Here is a 7744-nt window from a genome sequence, read left to right as displayed (position 1 = left end):
ATAAATAAAGTGTATTTACATTAATCATTTATATCTTAATATTCTTTTCTAGTACAGAATGTCAAGTATTCACCTTTAATTTAAAACCTCTATAAGATGTTTCAATGTATTTATACTATATACCTCCCATGATTTTTACATCTTTAACATTTATATCATGTGATTATTTTGCCCAGAAATTAGGAGTTCAGTTACTTTTCCAGAATATACTTTCTCTCTCTATGTAAAAAAAATTTTATTAGTGAATAAAATAGTTGATTTATCAGAGAAAAATAATATGGAAAATATGCTTTTAAAATTCTCAGAGCTCAAAATTAAAAAGGCATATGTAAATATGAAATATAGAACATGTTATATTTTGTTAAGACTCAATATATTTGTCAACATCATTTATAAAATTCAGACCATCATTCCAACTCTTATTTATAGTGTAACTGTTGAATCAATGTTAAGAAGGTGGGATGACAAAGGTCTTCCTATATATCATATGTTCAATATTAATTTCATGATAATAATGTGATTAAGGAAAAAAATCCATAATCAATATTGTCACACTCTAAACAAGAGTGTTATCTCTGTTTCCTTTTTTTCTGCCATATTGTCAAGATTACTGAGTGCCAAAATAGAAGTTGAAGATAGCACATGATACATTACATTTTGGCCTGTCTAAAACACATATATTTGAATTTTTAAAACATAACCCTTGAGCTGAAATTTACAAAAATATATTGGTTAATACATTTGTGATCATTTTCTAGTAAAATGGAACCCATATGTTTAATACATTATGAAATTGTAGTGACCAAAGTAAAATATTGATTCCTGACTGCTCAGGTTTTTGGAAATTTTATCATTGAGTTTTAGGGCAGGGAAATCTGGTAGTTTAAATTTCTGAAAGCATTTAGATCTTTGACGAGAAATAACACAAGTCCACACTCAAATCTGAAAATACTTTGTATCCATTTAGTTCTGTGTTGAGTTTTAAATGGTTATTTAAGTACATGTGCTCAAAATAATATTGTAGTTTCCACCATTATGTATCTGGGAGTGTGGGAGAGAGAACCAATAAAATTAATCTCTGTAAGCTTCCTAGACAAAAAATAAACTTACCAGACTAACTATGAGTAAAAAATAACTTTATAGTCCAGGTATCAATTCTGAAGTTTATTATTATAATGAAATTATCAGGAAATCATTTGATGCCATTTTTATAGATTTTAAAAAGTAAATGTTGAGGGCTTCCCTGGTGGTGCAGTGGTTGAGAATCTGCCTGCTAATGCAGGGGCCACGGGTTTAAGCCCTGGTCTAGGAGGATCCCACATTCCGTGGAGCAGCTAGGCCCGTGAGCCACAACTACTGAGACTGCATGTCTGGAGCCTGTGCTCCGCAACAAGAGAAGCCGCGATAGTGAGAGGCCCATGTACCGCGATTAAGAGTGGTCCCCATTTGCCACAACTAGAGAAAGCCCTCGCACAGAAATGAAGACCCAACACAGCAAAAATTAATTAATTAGTTAATAAACTCATACCCCCAACATCTTCTAAAAAAATAAAAAATAATAAAAAAACACTTGGGTTCTAGTCCTAACTCTGCCACTTACTATCTCAACATTTTTAAAAAAACAAAAAACGAAAAGCTGCTGCACAAATAGTTTTAGTCAACTGAGAAATTAAACAAGAATGTACATAGTGACATCAACAGGATGGTGGTATAGGAATTTCTAGCACTGCCCCCTCTCCAAAACATCAATTTGAACTATCCATGCAAAAAAATACTTTCACAAAGAGTTAGGCATTCCAGGTGAAGATTTATAGCACCCAGACAAAGCACAGAAATAGGCATCGAAGAGTATGAAAGAGATAGATCCACATTATCCCCATCATTCAGCCCACACTTAAGCTCAGTGAGCCCAGCACTGAGAGACACACCATGGGAAAAGAAGAGTGAAATGAGCAGCTGAATTCACTGCAGACCCCAATGTTGGCCAGCTCTAGCACAAGGCCAACTCCTACAGCTTTAAGTGGGAAGCTCCCATTAGACTTCTGTAACTCATGCCTCCTGGCCCATCCCTGCACAAGCTGGCTCCCCTGGTCCCAGGCAGCTCCTGTGGCCCAAGGCTCCAAACCAGACCCTGTAAATCTGGCCTCCTGGCAGGCATCTGCCAAACCAGTTTCCTGTCTGGAACAGCACCAGGGTGGCCCCCACTACCTATTCTTTAGACTGGTTCTTGCAGACCAGATATGGAAATCAAGCAACACACTCCTTAACAACCAAGGAGTAAAAGAAGAAATCAAAAGGGAAATCAAAAAACATCTTGAAACAAATGAGAATGGAAACACAACATACAAGAATTATGGGATGTAGCAAAAGCAGTTCTAAGAGGAAAGTTATAGTGATAAATGCCTAACAAGAAAAAAGAAAGATCACAAATAAACACCTTAGCATTACAACTCAAGGAACTAGAAAAAGAAGAACAAATTAAGCCCAAAATTAGCAAAAGGAAGGAAATAACAAAGATTAGAGCACAAATAGCAGAAAAACAATAGAAAAGATCAATGAAACTAAAAGCTGTTTTTTTTTTTAAAGTTAAACAAAATAAACTTTTTTTTTTTTTTTAGCGGTACGCAGGCCTCTCTCTCACTGTTGTGGCCTCTCCTGTTGCGGAGCACAGGCTCCGGACACGCAGGCTCAGTGGCCATGGCTCACAGGCCTAGCCGCTCTGCGGCATGTGGGATCTTCCCGGACCAGGGCACAAACCCGTGTCCCCTGCATCAGCAGGTGGACTCTCAACCATTGCGCCAGCAGGGAAACCCATAGATCAACTTTTGGCTAGATTAACTAAGAAAAAAGAGAGAAGACTCAAATAAATAAAATCAGAAATGAAAGTGGAGAAATTACAACTGGCATCACCAAAATACAAAGCATCATGAGACAACCATGAAAATTATACACCAGCAAATTGAGTAACCTAGAGGAAGCGGATAGATTTCTAGAAACATACAACCTACCAAAACTGAATCATGAAGAAATGAAGAAACTGAACGGACCAGAAGCAAGTGAGGAGATTGCATCAGTTTCCTTACCGATTCAATCCCAACAGAGAAATGTGCAAGACCAGATGGCTTCACTGGTGAATTCTATCAAACATTTAAAGCCGAATTAAGGCTAATCCTTCTCAAACTCTTCTAAAAACTTGAAGAGGAGGGAGCACTCCCAAACTCATTTTATGAGGCCAGCATTATTACTTAAATACCAAAGCAAGATAAGGACACTACAAGAAAAGAAAACTACAGCCCAATATCCCTGATGAATATAGACGCAAAACTTTCCAATAATATACTAGCGAATTGAATTCAACAGTACATTAAAAGGATCACACACCATGATCAAGTGGGGTTCAGAACCCTTGGATGCAAGCATGGTTCAACACATGCAAGTCAATAAATTTGATAACCACATTGATAGAATGAAAAATTAAAATCTCAATAGTTGCAGAAAGAAGCTTTTGACAACATTTAACATCCCTTCAAGATAAAAGCTCTCAATAAATGGGTCATAGAAGGAACCTACCTCAACATAATTAATGCCATATATGACAAATCCACAGTTGACATCATACTCAATGGTGAAAGTTTGAAAGATTTCCCGCTAAGATCAAGAACAAGGCAAGGGTGCTCGCTCTCACCAGTTTTATTCAATATAGTACTAGAAGCCATAGGCAGAACAAATAAGCAAGAAAAATAAAAGGCATCCAAATTGGAACGGAAGAAGTAAAATTTTCTCTGCAGATGATATGATCTTATATATAGAAAATGCTAAAGACTCAACCAAAAAATTGTTAGGGCTAATTAATGAATTCAGTAAAGTTGCAGGATACAAAATCCATATGCAAAAATCAGTTGTATTTCTATGTATTAACAATGAACTATCTGAAAAAGAGACAAAGAAAAACAATTCCATTTACAATTATATCAAAAGTAATAAAATATTTAGGAATAAATTTAAACAATGATGTAAAAGATATTTACACTGAAAATTACATGACATTGATGAAAGAAACTGAAGAAGACACACAATAAATGGAAAGATATGCTGTGTTCATGGATCAGAAGAATTAAAATACAAGAGGATACCAGGAAAATAATCACAAATAGAAGAAACATAATAATTTGAAAAAGATGATTGTATAGATACAGACCTGATGAGGTGATCAAGAACAAACATTATGGAACATTTAAAACAATCTACGAGTTGAATACAGTAGAACAAAATGAAAGAGACATGGGTCTGAATGAATTGAGAGACCCCATACTAAACCTGGGCACACTACCTGAGTGTGATACATAAACCTGTCAGATCCACTATTATTTTGCTCTGTTACAGCTCCCTTGACAATACAGAATTGAAGATTATAAACAACTATATGATTAATCAAAAATAAAGCCTCCTTGATATTGAACTAACACAATAAAAGTCAACTGCCATTTTCCTTAACAATATTCGATAGATTGGTAGGCTAATATTGTAACATTATAAAATAAGTGTCACATGTTACCCAATATTAATATTCTTGTTAAAAGTAGGAATAAGAGGGCTTCCCTGGTGGTGCAGTGGTTGAGAGTTGGCCTGCCCATGCAGGGGATACGGGTTCGTGCCCTGGTCCGGGAAGATCCCACATGCCGCCGAGCAGCTGGGCCCGTGAGCCGTGGCCGCTGAGCCTGCACGTCCGGAACCTGTGCTCCGCAACGGGAGAGGCCACAAGAGTGAGAGGCCTGCGTACTACAAAAAAAAAAAGTTCCTTGGCAAGTATCAAGCCTAGACCCCAAAATGCTTTTAGGGGCCTAAGCAAGCTGAGAATGTAATATAGCAGGGAGAACCAGAGTTACTGCATGCTCCATCTAAGGCACTCAAAATCAAAAAGAAAACACAAACACTTGTCTGTGGGCTGACGAATGGGCCATAAGTTTGTAACTCCCAAATGAAAGCTTGGAGCCAGAATCTGAAGCTTTTTCCTAATATAGTTGCTTCCTGACACAACGTCTATATAATAGATTCTTTGTAGATTTTGATTAGTGCAAAGTAGTTTACATATGAGCTGTGACACTCACTTGGAGATTTCTTGTCACATATTTACATGTTCTGGATGGGAGTTAACTATAAATAATTGGAATATTTTAAAACAACTCTTTTTGGCTTTCTATAAGATGGCAAATAATTGTTTTCATTACATAAAATGAAATACCACTACTGAAATAGCATTTTACCTGCTTAAGAAACTGGTCAGTTGCTTTGTTGTGCTTGGTTAAGACACTTAGCAGAGAAGGATTAGCATATTCAAACTGAGGATTGTAGGTGAAGTCAGACTTAAGAGTCTCACTTTTTCTTTCTCCAAGTTGGTGGGCTTTATAGCAGTCAGTATACAAAATTTCCTTCCAGAAAATTCATCTCCTTTTTCAAAACTTCTAGACAGCTGAGGCTGCGGCTTTGGCTTTGGAAAAGTAGGGAAATGGCGTCGCTTGACCTTTCTTTCATTTTGGGGTGTAGGTGGCAGTACTACGCTGTTTCCTGTGACAGAGATACCATGTGTAAACTTTACAGGACTTGACACCGAACTAGTGACAAAAACAGCAGGCTGCCTTTCTAGGCAGTACCAAGTACCACTGCTCATCACAGGCACTGGGGCTTTTATCTTGCGAAGATCTTTACTACATGAAGAGCTACGAGATTGCTGGGTTTTCTACATCTTTTGGAGTAGGTGGAGGAAGACTGTTTTTGTGAATGATGCTCTTTCTCCTCTTTGCTCTGTAGTAGGACACTGTAACTACTGGTTCCAGTTGTGAAAATGTCCTTTCGTATTCCAGGAGGTAAATGTGTCATGCTTCTTTTGCTGTCAATGATCAAGGACTCTTCTGCATTTAGAATAGACTTCTTAGCAAGTTCTTGCTCAGGCCATTGAAGCTTTTCCGTTCCGCTAGTGGACTCCAGCATCGTCCCAATGAGGCCGCGTGCGGCGGGCGCTGGGGGCGAGGGCCAGACAGGAACTGCGAGGGCGGCCCCTAGCCTGCAGCCATGCCTCAGATGCGGGGTCGCGGAGGAAGGTTGCTCTGGGCGACTGGGTGCAGGATAAGGCGGGTAAGGACACACGAAGACGTGCTGACAGAAAGCTGTGAGCAGCGTTCCCTCCAGCCCGCAGGTGCTGGAAGGTACTCTGTATAATGTTATTTTTATGACACTTTGGAAGAGTCAAATAAAATTTATAATGACAACACAGATTAGTGGTTGTTCAATGCCCTGGTAAGGTGACTAGGAAGGGACACCAGGGAACAATGGGGATAATCTAACTTGATTTTTATGGTGGTTACATGACTGTATCAATTAGCCAAAATTCATCAAACTTTGCATGTAAAAGATGTGCATTTTATTGTGTGTAAATTATAAACCAATAAAGTTGATTTTGTCATGTAATATACAAGAATTTCTAGCAAATTTCAGTAAAAGAAAAATTGGGAGACGGTGGAGACTTTTTTTCCTACATTATTAAGCTACATTGTAATGCTACTATAATTAAAATTGTTTTCTACTATGCATATATGTAGACAGACAGGAAAGTGGGGAAAAAAGAATAGTTAGAAATTTATCTAAATACATAACAGAATTATAGCAGTAAATATAGGTAGAATTTCAGAACATTCGGGAGAAAATTGCAAAGTAACATTGCTAGAAAAAACGGTTAAAAACCTGGTGAATATATAGAATTATCTTAACGTCAAATTTTTGCATCATCAAAAATTCTGGTTGCATCAGAGACTTAAACATAAAAATGAAATCACCAAATTATTAGAAAAAAATACCAGCGTGTGGATGGTTGTGTTTAGCAAGAGACAAAACCACAAACCCCACACGTAAAAATTGGTACCGATGGCTACTCTAAAGTAAAGTTATCTGAATAGCAGTAATATTACTGGAAAGAAAATCAATTTCAAAAACACAAACTGGAAAAAATTGCAATGTGTACAACAGATAGCATTAAATAAATAAATTCTGATTAAATAAAGCAGTAGTACCAAATGAAAAAACAAAGACCACAACTCAACAGAAAGATGGGCAAGACGTATTTTATAATAAATGAAATACAAATAGCTGTTACATGTAAGAAGGTATTTCCATATATAGTTTATTTGCAATGGGAATAACTCATGAAAAAGAATAAAAATTAAATGACTTCTATATTTATTTTTCTTTTGGTCACTATACCTCCCAATTATCTATGAGTATGCCTCACCTTCTATGCAGTAAATAACTTTTAGACTTTTTGTTGAATGATTGAATGAATGAATGTAGGGAAGTCTGGAGTGAAATTGATCACAATAATATACTTTGTATCAGTTAATTTTAATGTGGAAAGTAATTATCAAAATAAATATTAAGAAATATTTTAGAAAAGTTTTGGTATTTTGAATGATGCATTTATGGAGAGAAAGGGCAGATAAAATAGAAATAAAGAAATCCTTACAGAGGTATTACCAATTGCCAAGTCTCTTAGTGTGTACAGCAGTATTGTTACAATTCTGTTTCACAAACAGATATGATCAGAGGGCTGTACTGGCACTGGACAGGGCAATGAAGGTGCCTGAAGCTACTACAACCTCCCTCCAGTAGATTGTATGTTGAACCTATGGAACTCATACAGTAGATTCCGTGGTGAATGTAAGGGCTGATTTAGTGATTTAAAACTAATTCCTAC

The 7744-nt window shown here is 36.8% G+C and overlaps 1 pseudogene; it reads right to left on the bottom strand.

Annotated features, from left to right (window-relative positions):
- Positions 1–5174: 5174 nt before the first annotated feature.
- LOC116754547 lies at positions 5175–5988 on the bottom strand (annotated as a pseudogene).
- Positions 5989–7744: the final 1756 nt, after the last annotated feature.

Source organism: Phocoena sinus, chromosome 5 (assembly GCF_008692025.1).
Source record: "Phocoena sinus isolate mPhoSin1 chromosome 5, mPhoSin1.pri, whole genome shotgun sequence".
Classification (NCBI taxonomy): Eukaryota; Metazoa; Chordata; class Mammalia; order Artiodactyla; family Phocoenidae; genus Phocoena; species Phocoena sinus.
Note: the sequence above shows the minus strand (reverse complement) of the source record. Positions and strands in the feature narration are given on the sequence as shown.